Source organism: Lissotriton helveticus, chromosome 8, assembly GCF_964261635.1.
Source record: "Lissotriton helveticus chromosome 8, aLisHel1.1, whole genome shotgun sequence".
Taxonomy (NCBI): Eukaryota; Metazoa; Chordata; class Amphibia; order Caudata; family Salamandridae; genus Lissotriton; species Lissotriton helveticus.
Window position 1 is genome coordinate 27,357,717 of NC_136069.1, and position 26,634 is coordinate 27,384,350.

General features: G+C 48.4%; 1 protein-coding gene across 1 annotated transcript in view; it reads left to right on the forward strand.

Annotated features, from left to right (window-relative positions):
- The first annotated feature begins 11,519 nt into the window (after window positions 1-11,519).
- The window catches only part of LOC144773600 (uncharacterized), a 160,207-nt gene continuing 145,092 nt past the window's right edge, over window positions 11,520-26,634 (forward strand). The window contains exons 1-2 of the mRNA XM_078658740.1: window positions 11,520-11,637; window positions 23,144-23,217. The gene's annotated coding sequence lies outside the window, so the exon portion shown is untranslated. The remainder of the gene's footprint in view (window positions 11,638-23,143; window positions 23,218-26,634) is intronic.

Genomic DNA, 26,634 nt, shown 5'->3' on the forward strand with positions numbered 1-26,634 from the left:
ACTCTGCTATCAATGGACAATACCATGCCAAATGCAGAAAAGTGGCATCTGGTGCTCTACATTTCCAGCAGTTGCTGTTTACTCTTAGTCCCATTTTTTGGAGTGGCCTCGCAGTTCTATATAGTTGGTGTAGGAACTTAAAGTGGATTAATCATAATCTGTACTTGGGGGGCAGTAGTTCCAACTGGCCACAGCAGTACAGCCATTGTTCCATTGTAACTGGAGTTTCAAGATCAGTGTTCCAAATCGCCAGCGCACATGGATGTGTTACTGGGAGCATTTGTTGTGTAGTAGTGTAAAGGGGGATAACTAATTTCCGCGGTGATGGTTCTGTCAGCAGGTGCTCCAGAGGTGCCAGAGTAGCTGGTGGGTATGTTGATGTATCATGCAATTTCTTCCAGGTGGCTTTAAGCTGATAGTATATCAAGATGTCTGACAAGCTTGGTGGGGTCGTACTAGTGTCATTCTTGAAATGGGTTTTAAGTCTGTTGATGGTTTCTATGTAAGGGGTACTGTGAAGCCTGGCTAGTCCATTGATCAGGGTAAGACCCTCCTTCTCGCTGGTTCTGCTACCTCCATGTGTTACATTAGGTGCCATTCAATGCTTGCTCACCGTGTGGCACTGTGGTATACAAAGGTTTTTAATTGTCTTAACTTCTTGATGCTCACTATGACTTTCTGAGAGACTGTTTGACACAGAGAATTTGATGAGAAGTCACTTACAATCATACTACATTGATCCATGTGATGCATTCTCTCTCCACAGGTAGTTCCTGCACCACCAGATATTCGACGATTTAGTCTTATGGTTGTTGTAAGTGTGTAGCCTACAACACCTATTGAGTTTTAGTTGTAGTAAGTTTCTGTTTTGGTCCTGACGAATCGCCTGCAGATTACTCACTTTTGGCGAGAAACATGTTGACCCACTACTTACAAGAGCGCCACAAACTGAGACATTATCCCAGCCGTGTGCCTTATAGTTTTTGCTTTTACTTAGGGTAGGGGACCACCCCGATTAAAGTTGTTTTTGTAGGTACTCCCAACCCTATTTTATATTCACTTTTATCACTCACATCTACACATACGAGGCCCCCCACCCGCACTTCACCTGACGGCTGGTGGAAAAAGATCTCCGTCAAAGTGCCCCTACTATAGGAAGCACGTTGGGTATTGCACCGCCGACCCGATGAGGAGCAGCCCAATGATGAAGCATGACACCCAACAGGGTGTGTGAGGGCATTACAATCCAATATAATGGATTCCCAACTTTGAACTTTCTAGGACAGGTTGGTTCATAATTCCCTGTGTTTTGTCTCTCAATCCAGAGGAACAGCATAACCTTTTTGTTGAAATCTTTCTATGTAAGCATCCCATTCTGCTGCAGCAGGCGGAACTGCCTTAGGTAAATGCAGTCCTGCCAAGTGTCACGCATCAGGTGTGACACTAGCGCATTTCAGTGTGGTACTCCGCATTACCGTACTGAAATGCAGTGTCACGCATAATGCATAGTGTCTCTTAGCTGTACTGAAGTGCTGCCTGGCTGTTAAAACTGTGTGGTAGCACACCGTGTCCCTTTGCTCTGACTCTCGCAGGCTTGCAGTTGAGGCTGCTAGCAGGGTGAAGGTTAACACTCACACTGCTACAATGTATGGTTCATGAATCCCCGCAGAGCGTCCGGCTCAATCAGGTTGTGTGCTTCTGGCTGGCGACGCAGGGGGACGTCACATCCTGCTGCCAGAGCGGGTCTGGGAAGTTGTGGAGAAAAGCGTAGACCCCTCAACCTCCCCACCCCGCCTAAGGCCGACCAAGCTCTTTGCCAGGGCAGGTTTTGGTGCCCAGTCCGGCCCTGTTATTCAGGGCAGGAACGGCACCCGACCATTTCATCCTCCCGTCCTGGCTCCAACCGTCCTCTCTCGCCCACGTTCCACCTCCCCAGTCCTGTCAAGTATCACGCATCAGGTGTGACACACACGCATTTCAGTGCGGTGTTCCGCATCACCGCACTGAAATGTTTTGTCACGCATTATGCCACCTCAGTTGCCCCACCAGCGGCACCTCTGCACTGGGCTCTGCTACTCCTTTAGAGATGTGCTGCGTTGCTGACTCCTAAATAGTTAAATCCGACCGGCATCTGCTCTAAGCTCTGGAGCGCAGAGCGCTACAATGTATAAAATCTCTGCCCGGAAGGCAGCCTGTGTCACCTGGCAACAGAATTTTTAGCGGCGCCGATGCGCGGTTTATTCATTGTCACACAATGAATTACGGGGGCGGGGTATTTAGGGTGGCTGCCCTCTCAGCAGTCGATGCTGCTGTCAGTCACACTGGGCACACCATGGGGGCCGCCCGTGATATCCGATGACGTGCAGTGACGGACGGTGCCCTCACGGAGGAAGAAGAAGAGTAAGTCAAGTGAGCATGAGCAGCACTGAGAAACGGCGGGGAATTTGAAACTTAATTCGACGACTCGAGTCCACGAGCGAGTCAGCCTGGATTGAGAAGAAGAATGCTGCTGCAGTGTGCATCGATTCATGCAGCAGCAGTGCAGCCACGGACCCGGGAAGAGTCTCTGAACTCTAGAAGTAAGTGTTATTATAGCTACCATAAGTATGAGTCATGATAATAAAATAATAAAAATGTCACTTTTTGAGACCAAACTTTCCTGCTCTCTTTATTTTCAGAAGGCCGGTACCCCATTCCTCTTTTCATGTAATGCTTATTATAAGCTTAATATAAAAACGGCTGATTGAAAACGGATGCCCTCCCGCCTACCCGCAATGGTGAGCGCTTGTAAGGACAGGCACTGACTGGATAATCGGCATGTATTTGTTTAATGTGGTCATGACCTGGGCACTTTCTACGTAAGGCGCTGCGGGCTCCACGCTACCCCTCCCCCTTTCACTTTTAGCATCGATCTCATCTGCAGGGCTGCTCGGTCGGATGATCCTTCCGGAGTCAGTGAGCTTGAGTCCTGTTTAGCTTATCTCTTACGGGCCTAATCTCAAAAGAAGGTGTTGCCGAATCCAAATAGGCTCAACCCAGCAAGCACTTGTCTTCTTATGTTTTACAGGCAATAGGGGCACACCCCACGCTTGATGGCTCAGGCGGCCTGGATTCAACCATATATTTCCTCACCCTGCCACTGCGCGGGACAAATAGTGGTTAAAGGTTGGCTCTGAGCACGAGGCGCAGCAAGGCACAATATGTTTGCATCACCTACAATCAAATGGCCGCACTCTCTAGGGGTTCACCTGCTGCACCAGACCCCAACATTGTTTACCAGCTGTTCCTGCCCCTGTCTCTCTGGATTGCGTGCAGGCTCAGCCTCAAAGCAGATCATCTCATGCCTGCAGAGGCACCAGACCTGTGTTCGAGGCACAGGGTCAGGTCACGGACCAGTGCACAAATACAGCATTACAGATTTTACTGTTATCAAGCTGTGTCGGTAGTGAGAGCCTCGAAGCTCTTTTAATTTTAGAGACACAGACCTGCCCTCACTCATGGAAGCACTCATTCCAGAGCAGAGAAATCACATTTTCTGGGTAACATTTTTCTTTTACAATTTGTATATATTCGACTAAAAGGTATTCAAGGGCTTTACATGAGCACCTGTTATACTGGCACATATTCACATTTATTTTCCAACATTAAATTGAAAAGTAACCTTGGTGGCAAACCCAGTGCAAGGCTGCAAAACTACCCGATCAGAGAATAAAAATAAGTGCACAACCAAGCACAGACCTTAAATTCCATAATCTATTGCTAACGTTCGTAGCGTAACCAACCCCTTTAGGAACTTATCCGTTTTCTACAAAGCACACCGTTTTATAGATGCATTGCTCGTGGGATCTGGCACCCGTCCTACCAGTTCTGAGTGACCTTATACTCAAAGCTGTGTACCAACATCTAATGTTCTAATGAGTCATTCTGTATTCTTTTTTTTTACATCTAATATTTCAGCCGAGGTGGCTTGTTTAAAAACTAATTTATGGCAATTTTAGACAACTCAAAAACACTTGATGTATCTGTAGCTGTGGGTTTACATTTCAAAAGCAATATTGAAATGTATTAAAAGGTGTTCGCCATTTTTTACCTGCACGGGTCTAAACACTGGTGCATTATTGGTAGGGCCTTAAACCTAATAATGCCTGAGTGATGTACGTTTTTGTCAGTAACCACTGCAAGGTTTCTCTAGCATACCATAGTTGCCACAGATTAGGGGTCTGATCAGTTCTCCCCAAAAGTGATCAGGCAGCAGTCATCACAAGGTGTCGATCTTTCTAGAAATCACTATAGTACGACCACTTTAGAAATGTAAATCAATTAATGACCCTCCATTTCAAGAGTTTACAGCAGTTTTCAGGGCTTCTACTAGGTCTCTCACTGCTCAGAAGGTGGTAATTTCCAATATGTATCAAAATGAACATTATTCCTCAGTTTCACTTGTAGGCAAGTGTCACTTGAAGTGTCACACATTTGGCACTACAATGTCCCCCATAAGCACACCTAATTCTTGGAAATGTAGCACTTGAGCAATCTGAAAATTGGCAGCTATGCACTAGGGTTAGTTTCCTTCCATTTCTGGTGGTCTGCAGCAGTTTCAAGAAGTTCTTGGAGTTTCTTGTTGCGCAAATGGCTGTAATTTCTGATATTTATATCTTTCCCTCGTCTTCACTGCATGATTTGTGCTCGCGAGAAAGTGTCCCTCAAAGTCGTTAAAATGTCACTCATAATTTCACTGAAATTGCGATTCTCCTATTTACATGACCAGAGAATCTGGATTTCATTAAAGACACGGAGGCTAACATTATGCATTAATCCTTTTAATGCAGCTCTCACACAGCCGCTTACGTCACAAAGGTAAGAACAAGAATTAGGTGACATCATAATATCCATAAAGGCCAGGTGCCAAGGGAGATCAGCCTCTTTTAAATGCCTCGAGTGACAGGAGAAGTTGAAACGGAGGAACAAAGCTTGAACTTGAATGAGGAACTGGAGACCATCTTGAGTTCCAAGTAGATTCATCAGTTAGAATTGTCTGAAATGGAAAGACGAGGTAAATCAAGGAGAAGGAAGGAAAGTGACTTCATGAGAAGCATGAACAAAAACATCACAATAAGAGAGCATGAAGAGGTTGCAAAACGGATTAAATAATTGTAAACCAGATTAAATAACAATTCACAATTACCCTCAGGGAGGGACGGGAGGGATAATGTTAGCCTCCGTGTCTTTAATGAAATCCAGATTCTCTGGTCATGTAAATAGGAGAATCGCAATTTCATTACAAGACAGGAGGCTACATTATGCATGTTGGTAGCCTTGAATAACTGCATCAGAAACATGTTCAATTGGTTTACAATAGTGATGTGCAAAGGTATAGGCGTTAGACCAATCAGCTGATTTAAGGATAGCATCCAACTTACCACCAGACCAGAAAGACTTGCTGGCCATAGCGCTCCTGAGAGAGTGAGCGTGGAACTTAGACAGGTCAATACCAGCAAGGTTCATAGCAATTTTAACCCACCTAGCGATAGAGCAGGATGAGATGGGTTTAAAGGGACTAACGTAAGAAACTAAAAGTTGATTTGCACCAGGAGGACGAAGGTTAGACATTCTGGAATCGTATTCCTTCATGCAATCAACAACACATAGTTTTGGGTGAGAATCAAAACGAGGGTAAAAGATAGAATCAGACATGGTTTTAGTTCTTCTAAATATTTCGAATTTAACACCAAACATGTCGTAACATCTATTAGAGATGTCGAGAGCCTTGACATCAGAAACTCTGCGACAAGAAACTAGACATAAGAGAGAGGCGAGCTTAATAGAGAGACATTTCCTGTTAAGGAGAGAATTATTAGGCCATGAACAAAAAAGATCAAGCAATAGTTTAACATCCCAAACTGATTGATATCTAGGACGAGGGGGTCTCTTAAGACGAATGCTTTTAAGAACTCTGCAGATAATAACGTTTTTACCTACCGTTTTACCATTGACAAGAGCATGGCCGGCTGAAATTGCAGATCTAAAACAATTAATTGATCTATAGGAGAGACCATTATCGTAGATTTCAACAAGGAAATTAACAATAGAGACTATAGGAGCCTCCACGGGATCCAGGTTCCTTTCCAAGCACCAACTAGACCATTTCTTCCAGATGTTATTGTATCTGTAATGGGTTCCGGGTGCCCATGACTCTCCGAGGAGAGTGAGAGCAGACGACGAAAGTCCAGACAGTTGGTGAGATTGCCTGACACTTTCCAGGCAAGAAGGTTCAAACTCCCCGAAACAACCAGGTGATGATCCTCTCCGTCTGCGTTTAGGAGGAGGCCCTGAGTCGCGGGAATCAAGAAGGGAACGTCGCAAGAAAGTTCCAGAGCAGTGGGGAACCAGGCTTGAGACGGCCAAAAAGGGGTTATCAGAACAAGGGAGCATTGTTCCTGTCTCACCTTCTGAAGAACCCTCTGAATCATCGCAAAGGGGGAAAAGGCGTAAGGGCGAAGGGGAGCCCAAGGCTGGAGGAAAGCGTTCACAGCTAGAGCACCCGGGTCTGGCATCCAGCTGAAGTACTGGGGAAGTTGGAAGGTCAACCTGCTTGCGAAGAGGTCCACGTCGAAAGGACCCCAGAGAGTGTCCAGGGAATTGAAGATCGTCGCATCGAGTTTCCAGTCGCTGAAATCTCGAAGGAACCTCGAGTTCCAATCCGCTGAGATATTGGATTTCCCCGGAAGGTATTCTGCTCTCAAAGAAATTTTGTGTTCTAGACAGAACATCCATAATTTCTTGGCCAGATCCGATAGGACAGATCTGCCCTGAAGTGAGTGTCTGAAACTCATCAAGGCATAAAGCCCAGCGGTTAGCTCTAAAAAATGTATGTGGTGGGAGGACTCCGAAGGGGTCCAAACTCCGCCGGTGTCCTGGTCGAGGAGGCGAGCGCCCCAGCCATGGAGACTGGCGTCTGATTCCAAGACGAAGTCTGGGGTGGAACCAAAGATAGCCCTTCCGTTCCATGCATCCAAATTGTCCAGCCACCAAGCGAGTTCCAGTCTCGCTGGTTGATCCAGAGAGATCTTGTCCCCATACCAGAGACCGGACCGGAGGGCTTGGGCTTTCACCCTCTGGAGAGCACGGTAGTTTAGAGGGCCCGGGAAGAAAGCTTGGATCGAAGAGGAAAGAAGACCCAAGAGCCTGGCTAGCTCTCGTAGAGAGAGAGATTGATGTTTCAGGACAAACCTGATTTCTTTTCGGATTTTCGCGATCTTCTTCTTCGGGAGTGAAAGAAGACAGCTTGAGGTGTTCACGGTGAAGCCTAAAAACTCCAGGGATTTTGAGGGAGTCAGGATGGACTTCTCTCTGTTTATAATGAAGCCGAGATCCTCTATCAATTCCATGGAGACCCTGAGGTCTTCTAGAATTTGTTCCTGGGTTTGAGACATGATGAGGATGTCGTCTAAGTAAATAATTAGGCGAACCCCTCTTGCTCTGAGAATTGAAACAATGGCTCTCATGACCTTGGTGAAACACCATGGGGCGGAAGAGAGACCGAAGGGGAGAGCTCGAAATTGGTAGAGGTGTCCGTCCCAAATAAATTGGAGGAAGGATTGGTGTTCCTTGGCCATAGGGATAGTAAAGTAGGCGTCCTTCAGGTCTAGCTTGACTAGCCAATCTCCTTGGAGAAGAAGGTCCCTGAGGAGATGGATGCCCTCCATCTTGAAGTGGCGATAGACCAGGTATCTGTTTACTTCCCGTAGATTTATGACAGGCCTCCAGCCTTTGTCCTTTTTCTCTACCAAGAAGAGGGTACTTACAAAATTCTTTTGTGACCAAGGAACCTCGATAATAGCTCCCTTTTTCAGCATAGAGGAGACCTCCTCCTTGGCGATAGCTAGGTGTTCCGGGGGGAGGTCCAAGGGTCTTGGAGTCGTGGATTGGTAAGGAATGTCCACGAAATCTATCATGAACCCGCGGACAGTTTGTAGGACCCACAGGTCCTGAGTATAACTTTCCCAGACATGGTAAAACAATTTGAGCCTTCCCCTGACCTTTGGAGGGGAAGGAGGGCACTTACTTGAGGTGTTGGTATTAGGTGCTCCACGGGAGGGGAAGCCTCTGCCTCGGGAACCACGAGCTCCTCGTTGGGGGTAGAACTGCTTGTTCGAGGGGTAGTATCCCCTTCCTGCACCACCTCTTCCTCTGCCGGAGTTATAAGGCCGGAAGTTGGCACGGCCGAAAGAACGGCCCCTTCTTCCGGCCTGATCAAAAACATTAGATGGAAAGACTTTTTTCAGGTTACTTTGAGCCCTATCAAGCGCCGTAAAGGTCGCGACGTATCTGCCAATTGACTTAATCATATCTTGCCCGAAGAGTAGGCCATGAGGTTCGGAAGAAGGTTCTTTGTCGGCCAAGTCCCCGAGTTTGGGGTTAATTCTGTTTAAGACAGTTTTTCTCCTTTCCATGTTGAGGCTCGAATTGGCGTTCCCTAGGAGAACGATGGCTCTCTGGCTCCAACCCCTGATGAGCGCAGTGTCGAGGGGAGTATCTGAAATATAGGACTCCTCAGCAAGATCAAGGATTTTGGTGAGAGGGCCTAGGATGTCTAGTAGACGGTCCTGGCAGGATTTAAATGCTCTTTCGAGCCCCTTTCTAGGGTCCTTTCCCAGTTTAAAGAGAAATTTAATAAGGTCTGGGTCAAGGTTGGGGGTCTGGCAGACCTTATCCCCAATCCATGGTCTCGGGCATTCAGCGCGCATAATGTTCCTTGTATCAGTTTCCAAGGAGTTTCTCAACCATTTGGTTATGAACTTGCCGACATGTTCCTGGGGGGACCACTTAGAGCTATTGGGGCGTGAGATATTGACAGGAGAAAACATTTCTCCCCCTAGGGGGTCAAGGATGGTATCCTTGGAGGAGGAAGGAGGGTCTAAATCTGGAAACGAGTTGGGGTCTGAGTCGCTGGAGAGGTAGTCATTAGGATCGAAAATGAACTTGTCGTAGGGTTCCTCGAAGGTCTCCTCCAGGTCAGAGTAGGTATCGGAAAGAGCACTAGCACCGTGACCAGCCGTGCCGCTTAGGACACCTTCCAGAGTTGTACCGCCAGGGGTACCCAACCTAGTTGTGCCGCGAGGGGCACCAATGCCTCTTGGAGCGCTAAGGCTTCCCGAATCCAGAGAGGTGCTAGGACCTCCAAAGTTCCCCGCACGACTATCTATAGTGTGCTTGGTTTTTCTAGGTGCTTTGAGCCTTGTAGGGTCATTAGGGTGTTGCCCAAGGTCGCTGAGGGTCCTCTTACGAGACGTTACCTCGCTAAAGGTATCGAGCATGCATGCTCTCATTTCCTTTTTCAGAAAGTTTTTGAAAGCGTCACTATTGTGAGAGGGAGAGGAAGCCATAGCATCCTCGCTCTCCATATCTGACATTTTGTTTAGTGATAATGGAAACAGAAGGCTTAACCTGCCTCTTATCTTCCCTCTTTTTTTTTTTTTTTTTTTTTTATCTGTATGAATGCCACGTTTTTTTTTTTTTTGTAAAGTTGTGCCTGCGCTTGCCAGAGAATGCCTTCGTTTGCCCTATGGACGTATTTGGGCAGGGTTGTGGTAAGATTTGGTCGAAGCAGTAGTCTGTCGGTAGCTCAGGAAAGCCTCACAGCAACTGACGTGCTCGAGGCAGTGCTGGGAGAAGAGGAATGACCCTTAGGAGGCAGGGGGCGTTGCGCCGCCGCTGCCGAGGGACATTCCTCTAATGCGGGACACGCGAGGCGGCGCAAGATACCGGGATGGTATCGGGAACACAGCGCGAGGGAAACGGGCAGCGATGGTGCGTTTTAAGAAGGTGATCCATTTTAGAATTTAAGGCATACTTAAAGGGCGATTTTGTTTTCAGGAGTAAACGGGAGCCGTGAGCGGTCGGCGTGTAAGGCGGGTGTAATCGAGTGTACTGGGGGGTACAGGGAAGACACACGGTGCGGGGAAGACAACCGAAAATTGGAAGTCTTGGGAAGGGGTTACAGCAAAGGTAACACAAACGCCGGTAATTGGGAACACACAAGTCCCTATGGGGGTCAGCAAGAGCACCAGCGGTGTATAGCATATATATAAGCAGTATCATACATATATATGGGCAAGGTTCAATAAGCAGTAAAAAGATCTATCAATATCAACAACTATCAATATCAATATCAAGTGTTAACATTAGTAAAGACAAAGAGTAGTAAAGGCAACTTATCTGTTTGAGAGCCGCATTTAAAAGAGGCTGATCTCCCTTGGCACCTGGCCTTTATGGATACTATGATGTCACCTAATTCTTGTTCTTACCTTTGTGACGTAAGCGGCTGTGTGAGAGCTGCATTAAAAGGATTAATGCATAATGTAGCCTCCTGTCTTGTAATGAAATTATGAAAATGTCACACATGGCAATCTGAAACCTTGGCAGCTATGCCTCCCGCGATCACATATTCCATCCGCTGGATTCCACAATGGAACCCTGGTAAGAGCGAAGAATGGAACAACACGATCACCTGCTAGTGATCTGGAAGAGCACACCATGGACATGCGCAGCAGAGCAGGAGGTGTGACTGGCAGAGCGCAAACTAAGGATCTACATTTACCGGGTCTGCACTGATTAATGCTGTTGCACGGGCAGCTGCTGTCAAGTATTGCCAGCTTCTAGGCATTTTCTCAAGCCCACAGTAAATAAAAGTATTTTACAGTTTTCTTTAACGTTTCTAATGGAGTAGTATAGTTTTTTCGCAGTATCATTATTACAGAAATGAAGCATTTTCACTATTATTTACCACAAAGGTGTTTTTGTTACTCATTCTGCTCCTGCAACGAACACCATTGATTGTTTTAGGTGCATTCTAGTTGTTTTATTATAGATCTGGATGCAATAACAGAAGGAGCCAGCAGAGTACCTGCCAGGCAGCAGACAGAGTTTGTATCGGACATGTTTAAGCCACGCCCTTTATACATAGTCTCACCCCCTTTGAGAGACACCTCCCTCACCCCCCAGTTGAAGCCCTGGTTAAGGGGCGCGGCTTCCCTCCTCCTGCTCCCCAGAGACCGCGATAAAGCCGGGGCTCCCTGCAGAGGCCTCTGCCCAGAAGAGCTCAGCTCGGCCCGGGGAGAGATGGTTTCAAGCCCCCGGGGGCCTCAGCCTCCTACCTGAGCAGAAGCCTCGGACGGATCCAGCTCCTCCTCCTCGGGCTGAAGACCCGGGGCCTGGAGGGGTTTGAGGGTCCGAGACAAAGATCCCCCCTCTGAAGGTTCAGGGACCTGCCAGCGTTTACAGCTGGTGCTGACTCTGCCTTCTGACCCGGAAGAGGTAGCCCGGTTCAGCCTCGAGGCCTGGTCCGGGTCATTGATGTCTATGTGTTGCTTCGCAGTCCAGTCGTCTCTTTCAGTTACTCTCAGACCGGCAGATACGTCACTTCCTTTTCCGATCGCCGAGGGTAGAGACAGCACCAGCAGTGAATGCCGTCACTTCCGGCCTCTTCCTCGGCTCCAGCAGCTGTAGGGGAGGAAAGATCCTCGGTCTGTGCGGTGACCTTCACCCTCTGACCCCGGACGTCACCCCCGGACTCGGATTGACATCTTCACCGTCCCAGGCCGAGGGTGAGAGGGCTCTGAGCAGGGGTCTGCGCAGGTAGAGTCTACAGCCCCCCCCACCGCTGAGGACAACCTGAACTCTGCCCCCCCCCTTCAAGGCATGACCCCCCCCCCCGGACTGAGGACCCTCCCCCCCCCGGGCTGAGGACCCTCCCCCCCCCCGGGCTGAGGACCCTTCACCCCTCCCCACCTCTCCTGTGCAGCCTCTCCCTCCCGCCTCTCCTGTGCAGCCTCTTCCCCCTCCCGCCTCTCCTGTGCAGCATCTCCCCTCCCACCTCTCCTGTGCAGCCTCCCCTCCCTCCTCTCCTGTGCAGCCTCTCCCCTCCCACCTCTCCTGTGCAGCCTCTCCCCCTCCCACCTCTCCTGTGCAGCCTCTTCCCCCTCCCACCTCTCCTGTGCAGCATCTCCCCTCCCACCTCTCCTGTGCAGCCTCCCCTCCCTCCTCTCCTGTGCAGCCTCTCCCCTCCCACCTCTCCTGTGCAGCCTCTCCCCCTCCCTCCTCTCCTGTGCAGCCTCTCCCCTCCCACCTCTCCTGTGCAGCCTCTCCCCCTCCCTCCTCTCCTGTGCAGCCTCTCCCTCCCGCCTCTCCTGTGCAGCCTCTTCCCCCTCCCACCTCTCCTGTGCAGCATCTCCCCTCCCTCCTCTCCTGTGCAGCCTCCCCTCCCTCCTCTCCTGTGCAGCCTCTCCCCCTCCCCCTCTCCCCTCCCACCTCTCCTGTGCAGCCTCTCCCCTCCCTCCTCTCCTGTGCAGCCTCTCCCCTCCCACCTCTCCTGTGCAGCCTCTCCCCCTCCCTCCTCTCCTGTGCAGCCTCTCCCCTCCCACCTCTCCTGTGCAGCCTATCCCCCTCCCCCACTCCTGTGCAGCCTCTCCCCTCCCACCTCTCCTGTGCAGCCTCTCCCCTTCCCACCTCTCCTGTGCAGCCTCTCCCCCTCCCTCCTCTCCTGTGCAGCCTCTCCCCTCCCACCTCTCCTGTGCAGCCTATCCCCCTCCCCCACTCCTGTGCAGCCTCTCCCCCTCCCACCTCTCCTGTGCAGTCTCTCCCTTTCCCAACTCTCCCGTGCAGCCTCTCCCCCTCCCGCCTCTCCTGTGCAGCCTCTCCCCCTCCCGCCTCTCCTGTGCAGCCTCTCCCCCTCTCCTGTGCAGCCTCTCCCCTTCCACCTCCACTATCTATCCCAGGGTGGGGTTCTGTTTTCACATACATAGCGCTTGATAGCCCTGACAAGGTGCAAAAACACATTTTCAGAGTATAGCACCCTTCTTTGTGGGAGTGACATGGATGAAAAAGCAATTATGGATGGAGAGTGTTTTGACACAGAACACTAATGCCTTGGATTCCAGTGTGTGGATGGGTACAACGTGTGTGAATGACGTACTGCCTATGTTATAACTGTTTTGGTATTGTGCCTGGATGGGAGAGACTGACCTGTCTATGTCAGAGCAAGAGTGTAAGGGCAACGTATGAGAAAAGATGTGCTATACCTGCAAGTGGATCCCTACTGGTTTTGGCTTGTTCTCTGTTGGATGTGAGCATAGGAAGTGCCCAGTCATAAAAGGATGCTATCCTTGGGGAGGGTCCAACCTTTCATCATCTGCAGCATGGGTGCTCACAAACTGTTTTGCATCGGACAAAAATATTATTAGGGTTTTGGGATCCGCCCTTCTAATTTTCAGATCTGTATTTTTTCCCCCATCAATTCTTACTCTCAAGTGCCTGCTGCCTCACTGTACCCCCGAGCATGATATGACAGGCAAACAATAATAGGACGGCCACTGCACATCTGTGGGAATCTCCCCCAGGGGCTTGCTTTTTTATCAGACCTTGATTTCCACAAGAGAGGTGCTGCAGGAGTAACCCCATGGTGCTGATGAAATTCAGTCTTAATGGGTGTTGGTGTGATATAATTGGGCATCATGTCACTCGGGCAATAAGAAACATTTGTTTTTTATCAAAGAAACTGTCCACTTTGACTCTTTTGTGTCGCAGCATATACGGACATCGAAATGTTGCTATATGAGTCTTAATGCACTTGCTGGAGAGATCTGTGTGTATTTGTAGTCGCAGCTTTGACTTCTAATGTAGCCTTGGGGGTTAATAAGTCTCCTGTAAATCACAGATTTTTAGGTCAAAGCCCACCATACAGCACAGCACAGCTGTCTGGTTTGCCAACTTGGGGACATTCAGAAATCTTTCCTAGGGATGCATTCCGCCCCTGGCTTACCATTTGCTTTGTAACTCACATTTTCTTGCTTTCTATTTGCTATCGTTATTTGTTTGTTCTTTCCTTTGCCCAACCCTTATTTAGGGTATGCTTCCCAGTGCTCCTTCTCTGTAAACAGGCATTTAAATCTTGTTCTATCGCATTTGCTGTGCATTCAATGGCAAAGGTCAAATGTCAGGCTTTGTCTTCCAGGACGCTTGGTGTTTACTTTTCTTTCTCTGTTTTCAAAGTGAGTGGATTTCGGTGACAATCATGCTGGCTACAAGGGGTAATTCTAGTAATGCTGAAGTGCGGGGAAACAAATATTTCAATACCATCAATACTTGAGATGATATCGCCACACATTGTTTATGCTCTATGCACTTTTATCAGTAAAACTGTATTATATAAGATGTGTTGTTTGTAATAACAGTGCGCTACCACATCATGTATTCTCGCCTCTACCCCATTCCACTCTACTCTGCAGCACTCCACATTAGGCCACACCATGCCACTCCGCACTGTCACTGCACTCTACATCACTACACTCTACGCCTTGCTACTCTACATCAATCTACGCCAATGCACTCTACCGCACTACTTTGCACCATTGCACTCTATCCCACTGCACTCTACCCTGCACGACTCCACTCTACCGGGCACCATTCCACTCTACTCTGAAAAGAATCTACTCTCTGCCACACCTCTGTACTCTATGCCAATGCACTCTACCACACCATACTTTGCACCACTGCACTCTATGCCGCTGCACTCTACCCTGCACAACTCCACTCTACCGGGCACCATGCCACTCTACTCTGAAAAGAATCTACTCTCTGCCACACCTCTGTACTCCATACCAATGCAATCTACGCTGCGCCACTCCAGTCTGTGCCACTCTACTATTCTCTTTGCTACTTTATCCTAGGCCACTGCACTCTACCCCAATGCACTTTACACCACTTTACTGAAAACCAATGCACTCTACACCACTGCGCTCTGTCAATCTACTCTGCACTCTACGCCACTCTGTTCTACTCTGCATCACTGTACTCTATGCCACTGCTCTCGACATCACACTACTCTACTTCAATGCACTCTACTCCAATCTACTATACACCACTGCACTCTACCACAGTCTATTCTGCAGCATTAAGCTCTGACACTGAACTCTATTCAACTCTACTCTGTGCCACTGCATCCATGCCACGGCACTCTATTCTACAGCACTCTACCACAGGCTACTCCATGCCACTACTCTCTATGACAGTCTACTTTGTATCACTCCACTCATCACCACTATACTCATCTCTACTCCACTGCACTCTGCATCGTTCCATGCCATTCTACTCTGTCACTCTACTGCACTCTACGCCAATGCACTGTACGCCGCTACATTCTATGCCACTCTACTCTGCATTGCTGCACTGTACGCCAAGCAACTCTGACACTAATCTACTTTAAACACTAATCTACTTTAAACCACTGCACTCTACGGCACCCTACCCCATGCCAGTGCACTGTATGCCACTCTACTCTGAAACTATCAACTCTATGCCAATGCACCCTACACCATTTCACTCAAAGCCAATACACTGTAGGCCACTGCACTCTACATCACTGTACTCTGCCACTCTATTCTACTATACACCACTGTAATATATGCCACTCTACTCTGTAACCCTGTACTCTCCACCACTGAACTCTAAACCACTCTATGCCACTGGACTCTATACCACTGTAGTCTACTGTGCACCACTTCACTCTACACCTCTTTACTCCACACCACTCTATTCTATGTCTACTTTACTGTGCACCACTGCACTCCACACCACTCTAGGCTAGACCACTCAACTCTACTCTGCACCACCCCACTGCATCAGTGCGCCCTATGCCACTCTATCCTACACCACTCCACTCTACACATCTTCGCTCTACTCGGAAACATTCTACTATACGCCACTGCATTCTATGCTGTGCCATGCTACACTACTCTACTCTGTAGCAATCTACTCTATGCCAAAGCACTCTACACCACTGTACTCAAAACCAATGGGCTCTACGCCACAGCACTCTATGCCAATCTACACTGTACTTTACTCCACTTCACTCTAGGCCACTCTGCTCCACTCTACAACACTCCATTTTGATGCTCGAATCCATTAAACTCTACTCCACTCTGACAGTGTACTCCACTCTGACACTCCACTCCACGCCATTCTACAACACCACTCTACGATGCTGTACCCAACTCTCTCTACTCCACTCTATTCTATGACACACTACTTTATACCACTCCACACCACTCTGATACTCTGCCACTCCACTCTAAGACACCCTACTCCACTCTAATATTTTACTCTACTACTCCCATCTATGCCACTCCACTATACGGCAATCTATTCCACTCAACCCACTCTATTCTACAACACTGTACTCAACACAACACCCTCTACACCACTCCACTCTGTTCTACACCACTCCACACCACTTTACCACTCCAAAACACTCTGCGCCTTTCTACTCTATGACACTCTCTTCCCTCCAAAACACTATATGCCTCTCCACTCTACGCCACTTCATGAAGCTCCACGCTCCTCAACTCTTCTCTACACCACTCCACGACTCTCTACTCCACTCCATAACACTCCACTGTACTTCACACCACTCTCCTTTACGACACTCCACTCTCCTTTACCCCACTAATTTTTAGCCATGCTGAGGAGCAGCCAACAAGGTTTACAACATGGCTTAAACATATTGGCAAAGCCAAAAGTTCTTGCATAGGTGAGAACTATTAGCTTCGCCAATGCTTGTTATTTTATGTATAAAGTTCGGTGGGTTACTGCTTCTGACACAGAAAGCCTTTTATTACTTGCACATCATAAATTGCAATCCTTCTAATATAGAACAGTGAGCTATAAACCGGCATCAAGGAACTGCATGCAAACTGCAAGGCAGGGGTTTAGAACTTTAATGTTTTTTCTTCTTATCAATCTGTTGTTGTTATGTGGTTGCTAACAAGATGTTTATTTAGGTAGAAATAAAGTCTTATTAGGACAGACAACCACAAGCACTGTTACTTTTTAAATCCTGACTTTGTGTTTCTCCCGGCCATGCACTGTTAACATATAATCCCTACCTGTAAAGACGATGTGTAACTCCTACAACTTGAAAGCATCAATGTCTTATGTAACATCCTGGACATTGAGTTATACCCTTGTATGATTTATTGTCTTTGATAGTCTGTGCGTGTGATTAAATTGATTTGACATGCTACATTGGGATAAGTAGCGCTATAAAAAACAATTAAAAAAAATAGTTAATCCTATTTCAATTGCTATTTATACAGACCAATACATCCGGCATTCTTACAGTGCAAGCACATCTCTTATATACAGGGATTGAACAAAGTCAAATGCTTAAGTAATTCTGAAGAGATAAACCCCGCCTGCTACCGAGCCACCCCGAAACGCACCCACGGACCCTTCACCTGCAAAGCCTGCCGATTCACCTGCCTCCGAACCTGCACCGCACCCGCCAAGCCGAGCACCAGCAACAACCACCTCAAGTGCATCTTGCTCAACACCCGCTCCGTCCACAGACACGCCGTCGAACTCTGGAACCTCCTCGACACAACTTCACCAGACGTCGCCTTCCTCACGGAAACCTGGATGAACGCCTCCTCAGCCCCCGACATCGCCATCGCCATCCCGGATGGGTACAAGATCACCAGGAGGGACCGCGTCAACCAGACCGGAGGAGGCATCGCCATCGTACACAAGAACACCATCCGCATCACAACCAACTCTGACGACACACTCACCGCCGCCGAACACCTCCACTTCCAGATACACACCGACCCCAAGACGACCCTCAGAGGCACCCTCATCTACAGACCCCCGGGACCACGCACACAATTCAGCGAAGACATCGCAGACTTCATCAGCCCGCATGCCCTCCCCTCCACTGACTACATCCTCCTAGGGGACTTCAACTTCCACCTGGAGAACAACAATGACACCAACACCACCACCCTGCTGGACAACCTCGGACTCAAGCAACTGGTGAACACCCCCACCCACTATGCTGGCCACACCCTTGACCCCGTCTTCTCCTCCAGCAAGCACATCTCCTTCAGCCACTCCACCGGACTTCATTGGACGGACCACAGCTGCGTACACTTCAGCTTCAGAAGAACCACGACCCACCACCACACGCAACAGGTTCCTCGCAGGAGCTGGAACAAGATCACCGCCGACCAGCTCACCACCTCCCTCAGCCAGAACCCTCCCGCCAGCACAACGGACCCCAACGAAGCAGCCAGCAACCTCACACAGTGGATCACCAACTGTGCAGACAACCTCGCACCACTGAAGACCCCTCCCAGCAGACCCGGCAGCAGGAAAGCCTCCTGGTTCACCGACAAACTCAAGAACTCCAAGTAGAACTGCTGTACCCTCGAGAAAGCCTGGAGCAACAACCAGACCACAGACAACATGACTGCCCTCAAGCACGCCACCCGCAAACACCAGCAGCTGATCAGCACCACCAAGAAGACCGCATTCAAGGAACGACTGGACAACAACGCCCACAACAGCAAGGAACTCTTCAGCATCGTCAAAGAGCTCTCCAACCCCAGCGCAGGAAACAACAACATCACTCCCTCGCAAGACCTCTGCGATTCACTCGCCTCGTTCTTTCACAGCAAGATCGCCGACATACACAACAGCTTTGGCGCACAGACCACGCACCCAACCACCGAGCCAACGCCCCCCACCACCACCCTCCGCGCCTGGACCAGGGTCAGCACCGAAGACACCACCCACGTGATGAACACCATCCACTCCGGATCACCAACCGACCCCTGCCCCCACCACGTCTTCAACAAAGCCGACTCCATCATCGCACCACAATTCCGGGACATCATCAACACCTCTTTCAACACCGCCACCTTCCCGGAGAGCTGGAAGCAGGCCGAGCTCAGCGCCCTCCTGAAGAAACCAACAGCGGACCCCACCGACCTCAAGAACTACCGTCCCATCTCGCTCCTCCCTTTTCCTGCCAAGGTCATCGAGAAGACCGTCAACAGACAGCTTGCCGCCTTCCTCGAGACGAACGGATCCCTCGACCACTCGCAGTCCGGCTTCCGAGCCAACCACAGCACCGAGACCGCCCTCATCGCAGCCACAGACGACATCAGATCCCTGCTCGACAATGGGGAAACAGCGGCCCTCATCCTCCTGGACCTCTCCGCAGCGGTCGACATGGTCTGTCACAGCACCCTAGTGGAGCGCCTCAACAACATCGGAATCCAAGAGCAGGCACTGGAGTGGATCATCTCGTTCCTCACCGGAAGAACCCAGAGGGTCCGCCTCCCCCCCCGTTCAGATCCGAGGCCACCGAAGTCATCTGCGGCATACCAAAAGGATCATCACTCAGCCCCACCCTCTTCCATGTCTACATGAGCCCCCTCGCAGCCATCACACGCCAACACAACCTCAACATCATCTCCTACGCCGACGACACCCAGCTGATCCTCTCCCTCACAAACGACCCCGCCACCGCCAGAACCAGCCTACACGAAGGGATGAAAGACGTCGCTGAGTGGATGAAGAACAGCCGCCTGAAACTGAACTCAGACAAGACGGAAGTCCTCATCCTGGGATCATCGCCCTCCGCCTGGGACGACTCCTGGTGGCCCCCTGCCCTGGGCACCGCTCTCAAGCCAACGGACCACGCACGCAACCTGGGCTTCATCCTGGACTCCTCCCTCTCAATGACCAGACAAGTCAACGCCGTCTCGTCGTCGTGCTTCAACACCCTGCGTATGCTCCGAAAGATCTTCCAGTGGATCCCCACCGAAACCAGGAAGACGGTCACCCAGGCACTCGTCACCAGCCGATTGGACTATGGGAACACCCTCTACGCCGGAACCACAGCCAAACTTCAGAAAAAACTCCAACGCATCCAGAACGCCTCCGCACGACTCATCCTGGACATCCCCCGACACAGCCACATCTCCGGACACCTGAGAGACCTGCACTGGCTCCCCGTGAGCAAAAGGATCACGTTCAGACTCCTCACCCACACACACAAGGCTCTCCACGACCTGGGCCGCAGGTACCTCAACAACCGCCTGACCTTCTACACTCCCACCCGCCAGCTACGATCCACCAGCCTCGCCCTCGCCGCCGTTCCACGCATCCGCAGAGCCACCGCCGGAGGAAGATCCTTCTCCTACCTGGCAGCCAAGACATGGAACTCCCTCCCCATCCACCTCCAGCTGACGCAGGACCATCTATCCTTCAGGAAGCAACTCAAGACTTGGCTCTACGAGCAGTAGCAGACCCCCACCCCCCACCCCACCCCCGCGCCTTGAGACCCCTCCGGGTGAGTAGCGTGCTATACAAATGCTATGATTGATTGATTGATTGTGTCTTTGTTTCTCCTTGTTGCATTGGTGTCAAGGTATTAGGCTCAAGATAGCTCTCAGCCAAGATTATACTCCAACAAGAGGAGGACTACTGTCCATTTACATTCAGCCTTTGTTTTGGGCCCAGCTAGAATCCAAAATAAGAAAGCCCCTTTGCTGCCTACTCGTTGCCTCTCCAAATAGAAAGCAGACATTGTGTGAGTGCTGCTACTAGTGTCCGTGTTGACAAATTACAACGGGACAAATTCAGCAAGTTTTACTGGGGCCAGACGAATCCCCGGTCTGATTCACAAATAGCTGCCGGATGGATCCCCTTGATGCTAGCACTGCTTATTCTTGAGAGAAACTTGGTTCCTATATATGGAGGCCAGCACAATTCACAAACAAGTGGCTATATAAGTGAAAAGTCCATGGGTCGCTCGCTACTATATAGTAACAATAAATATTATATAGTTTTCAAAACACAAACCATCTCAACTGCTTGGTTATCCTATTTAGTGCTTATTCTCAAGAGAAATCAAGTTCTTTAATCTGAAGCCTGGTACCAATCATGACCAATTGGTTACATATTATCAAGAAACATCAACCATGTCGTCTAGCATTAAAAAAACACATCTCATTTATCACTCTTATTTAGCTGAGTGGTGTTTGGCCCACATTATTTTCATATTGGCTGATAGTAGTGTTTCAATGTCTTCTCTAGGATATGGTTTTTCTTCTGACTCTATTATCTGGAATTGAATTTGGCTTGAATTATTACCATATATGGCGATGTTGACCACAGGGGCTTTTTATTAGGTCTCGGCGAGACCGCGCAAGCGCTGTCTCTTCAAGACATGTTGTTTACTGTTGGTGGGCTTGGAGGCTGCCCATTACTTACCATTGGATGTCTTCTTAGCCACTCTCAATCGCTTGTTTCCTGCTGGTGGCCACCTCCCTCTTCTTGGATGTGACCCTCCCCTAGAGCACGGCCCAGTTACGTGTGTCCTTGCACTGCTCGCACGTTTGCCAGGTACTTTTTTATTTTTGTTGAGCCACTCTACTGAATGCTTCTTTTGTAACTGGATCTGTTGTCTGCTCCCTCCTGTTGTCTGTGTTTACTTATGCCCCCTACTTCCCATTGCCGTGCCAGCACACAGCACAATAAATGAACTGGGAGGTCAGATACCTGTGTTCCGTCCCCTGACTTCTGTTGCAACTTTTATAAAGAGTGAACTCGAACCGAAGGTATCGGAGCGCTTTACATAACTATACACCTGGTTGACCATCTAGCCATGAGGCCACTGTCGCTCCCCATCTCAACTGTTTCTTTGGATCATTCCAAACGTCACTTTAATTGATTTTTTCTTAAGGTATGTTTCCCAGTCCCTGCATACCTTCAGACCCGCAGTACAATTTGACTGGCAGTACCTTTAACCATTTCAAATTAAAGCTTCCTTTGGGTTAATTCTAGAAATCATGTCACTTGAAAACACACAGTCTTATATTACTCGTCACTCACCATACACACAAAGGGAAACCTATAGTATACCCAAGGTCAAAATACAAGAAATAGAAAATAAGTCTATTTATTATTATAGTTAAAACAAAATACAGAGACAATGCAAAGTGGATAATTCATAAAAACAAACAAATGAGCTTAAAAAGTGCTTTGCAATACATAGATGAAATCGCACAGGTTATTTTGAATACTAGCTGTGGCAACACTAACTACATCTATAGACAGTTCGTTAAATGAATATAAATAAGAGAGATACATACAGTAAACTAACAATACAACCTATCCTAGAGAGTACACGCACAAGACAGTACAATTTGTCATTAGAAGACACACATCCGTGTTGGAAACAATACAAGTTGGACCCAATACTATGTGCCTTGTTTGGAATCTGTAGTTACAGCCACTACACAAATTATGTAATGAGGCATCAACTCATTTCGATGGAAGTTTCAATTAGACCATCTTTTTCAAGACCAATAATGTGACTCTTATTAAGCATAAATGTTGCCAGGAAAGAATAAAAGCACCTAGGGCCAGATGTAGGTCGCCAATTACCGGTCGGTAACGGCCGATTTCGGCCGTTACCGACCGGTAATTGGTTTTTGAGATGTAGGGGGCCCGAATTTGACTGAATCTGTAAATTTACCGATTCGGTAAATTTACAGATTTGGTAAAATACCGACTCTGTATATTTACCGATTCGGTAATTCCAGATGCAGGTGGCACTTAAAATAGTGCCACGGACCCTTAAGAATTCGTTATTTACCATGAAATACTATCTCATGGTAAATAAAGAATTCCAGTGTACATGCACATCTGTGCATGTACACCTGTGCCATGTGGCACACATACATGCCCTAAGGGCATGTATGTGTGCCACATTGCACACAAGCCAGAATCAGGGGTGCAACAGGGTGTCAAAGTGAAACCCTGTCCCCCTTGTAAATTCAGTAATTTTACCGAATCGGTATTTACCGATTCGGTAATTGACATTGATTCCTATGGGCCTCAAGGCCCATAAGAATCAATGGCAATTAACAAATCGGTAAATACCGATTTGGTAATTACCGAATCTTACCGATTCGGTAATTGATTCGGTAAATATACCTACATCCCGATTGCCAGTTCTTAAATACCGAATCGGTATGATTCGGTATTTAAGAATCGGGGATTAGCTACATCTGGCCACTAGTCTTTCAAGGGAATTTTATTCGAGGTAATAGGTTGCTGCCAATATGAAAGGTCCCTTCCACTGTATCTTCTTCCTAGGTTTGAAAGGTCAGGACGTATCTTGTCCACTAAATTGGATGGAGAAGATGATTCAATATTATCGAATTCCTTGATTTGTGGCTAGTCTTTAAACAAGTCTTTAGACATCTCACTGAATTGTTTCTTCTGTGTTCCTTAGGCTTCAGTCCTACAGACTCCCTCCAGAGACCAGCTGTGCACTCCACCTCCAGTGCCTTCGGATTAAACAAAAAAGTAAGTGTTATCTTATCCCCAAAAAACCCTCAAAGTCTATTTCTCTCCACTTCCTATGTATCGCTGTTCTTCCCAATGGTGTTTTCCAGCTTTTCTTCTACTTTTATGCACACTTGTATCACTTGCCCTTTATTCCTCCAGTCTATTTTATCCTTGCTCCTGCTTTGTTTCTTTTTCCTTTGCAATCTTGTCTCCTTGTCCCCACCTTTATCGCAAGAATAAGGCCCTTCAGTGAAAGGGAAAAAAAGGTTATCCACTCTGGAATGCTAATGGGTCAGGAGATGATTAAACTGCGAGCAGTATGACAACTCCTCAAGATACATTAATCTGACTTAGTCCTCCTTCATGAGACACATCTACACGGAAACACTTATCGTTCCTTAGACAAATGTGAATACAAAATGGTGGCACACACTGGTTATACCACGGGCTCCAGAGGGGTTGGTATCCTACTGTGAAAGTCATTGACCTTTATAATACGTGACACTTGGCGAGACGTACATGGGAGAAAGGTGGCCCTTTCAGGGCATCGGGAGGGAAAAACACTCCAGATTGTTTCAATATATATACCCCCAATACTTCATGATGTGTCTTTCTCTGAACAAAACACACTCTTCCTACAGTTCCCAGATGGTGATTTCCTGCTGGGCGGTGAGTTCAACACTGATCTGTGCAACAGCAATGACCGCTGGCCCTCTCATCAACTTTCGTCTCCCCATTGCCAAGTTTTATGGCCGCACTCGGCCTTATTGATACATGGTGTTCATACAACCCCACATCAAAACAGCACACATTCCACTTGGAAGCTCATGGCAGTCTTTCACGCATCGACTACGTACTCACATTTTCCCATCAGCTCCCTCACTCTAGAGAAACATCGCTGATCAGTCTCCGGTTTGGGTGATCTACGGCCTGCTTGCCCGCAGTATTGGCCAACAAATTGTACTTAGTCCTTGGTTCTCAATATACCCCGCATTCGTGCGGGCCTCCGATGAAACCACTGTGAACTACTTTGTCGAAAATTAGGGCTCACTGACTTCATCGCTGACTGTTTGGGAGGGATGCAAAACAGTCATACAGCCATTCATTAATCGCGAAACACAAAAAAGAAAAAGGGGTCTGCCTAGAAAGACTTGAACGGGAGATCCAGAAGCTGGTGTCCCGAGTCCTTGACACTACTCGGGGAGACTTACACCATACTTTAAACAAAGAGACTATTATTGAAACATCGCAATGGAAGCCGCTAAAGCCAACCATCGCGCAACACAATATCATCTCTACGAGGTAGGTGACAGAGCAGGGAAGCTCATGGCCTGGCTTGATGACAGGGACGAGGTGAACCGGTGGGTGCTTGAAATACGGGGTGAAGGGGGAGATTGAATTAGAAATAGGCAAGGAATAGCCAACTCCTTTGTTGCCTACCATAATTGCCTGTACTCCTTGACTTTTACTGCTATGACTGAGGACTCCTGCAAACTACTGCTGGATATCCCACTACCAACCCTTTCGCAGTCAGATAAGGCACTAGTTCAGGAGTAGTAAGCGGACAATGACTTGACCCCGGTAAAGTTGCGGGCCCCAACGGTCTGCCTATTGATCTCTACAAGCTAATGCCTATGACAGGAATGGATCAAACCAAGGTTAACTGGAGCCCTTGCATGAAGACTCCTATTGACCTCGGTTTCATCTGTTCCTGGCACAAAGCCCCAACAACACAAGTGGCGCAGCTGGGTTGTAGGAATTTTGTGGATTCTTGCGGTTTACAGAAGGTTTCATCACAGAACTGTAAGGAAAATGCATGGTTTCAGGCAAAGTTTGAGGTTTGCAGGGCATTGTGGGTAAGAAAATCTCACGTGATTAAGACAAGTCATACCCTGGAAACCCCTGGTTGTCTACATTTCAAAAGTGTCTGTGGTTGATAGGTTTCCATGGGTGGCAGCCGAGCATGGTCACACATCCCGCTGCTACCCCTATTACTGATCTCTCCAATTAGCACTTTAGGGCCTTTTGTGTCGAGGTCTCTTGGCCCACCCACACAAGTGAGGTGCCATTTTTATTGAGAGACTTGGGGGAATGCTGTTTGGTGGGACATTTGTGGCTCCCCACAGATTCCAGAAGTTTTCCTCACAGAAATGTGAGGAAAATGTGTGGTTTTTAGTCAATGCTTGAGGTTTGCAGGGCATTGTTGTTGGGAAAATGGTGCGGGATGCTTGTGAAGCACACCGCCATGGACTTCCCCAGATATTTAGTTTTCAGAAGTGTCTGGGTCTGGTGGGTTTATCCTGGTAGCGACTACCCAAGCCCAAAAGGTGCAGCCGTTCACCATTGCAAGTGGGATGATGAAGTTAGTCACACTCCTGGCCAATATGTAAAAACATCTTGCTTGCCACTGGGAAGGGATGCTTTAGTCCGTAGGGGAGCAGAAAAACTGTTGAGGTTTTAGGAGTGAGAGTAGGCCCTGATGTTAAAATTGTAAAGACCTACCCCATTATTTTATTAAAAATATATATTGCTGATATAGAGTGGGCTTTCCACTCTCTAGGTGGCAGATAGGGTTAACCTCATCTACACCCGAGCGGGGGAGGGGGGGGCTGTTGTCCCCTTCGGTTAGGGTGTGGGCATAACCATTCCAAGGTTGGCAACCCCAACCCTCTATTTGTGTTTTTTAATTTCCGTGGCAACTAGTGGGTTGTTTGCCTCCCCAAGGGGGCAAATCGAGGTGGAGGTTTACCCCATCTTCCCCTCAGGAGGGCAGAAAGACTGTATCTCCATTTATTTGGGATGGAATCATGGCCATGTCTATGGTGGGCAGCCTGCACCCCTCTTTTTTATGGTTTACATTTCTTTATTATTATTAAGTTTGCAGCACACAAATAGGACCACGTATGTTTAGCTATCAAACAATGCTGTGGAACATACAGCTTTACAGAGCAAGTTAAAGGCGCAAACTCAGCAGTAGGCGCCTATCCAGCTGGTGTCGCATACATGAAATATCTCTAAACAAAGAAAAACAACACCCTTGGGCGCCCCCCACCCATCCAACTCCCACCCCCTCCCTGTGTTCTATGTCCACTACCTAAGGTAGATTAAACCACAAACGACCTCCCCCTCTAGACCGTCCTTTGTGAATCGGTGAGGCACAGCAGCCGGAGGTATCGGGGCATGTGTCCTCTCTGAATTCAGTGGCTAAGAGCGACAGAAAGGGTTGCCACAGCTCGTCATATTTGGATCCCTCCTCCGCCATGGTGAGTGTCAGCTTCTCCATACCAAGTACATGCCACAGACGGTACAGCCAGCCTGTAAATGTTGGGGTGTTGGGAGTGCACCAGTGTATGAGTATGTTTTGTGTCGCGGACCCCAGCGCAATTTCTATCTGTCTGCCTCTGCGAGATCGTAGCGGGTAAGTCGGGGGTTAGG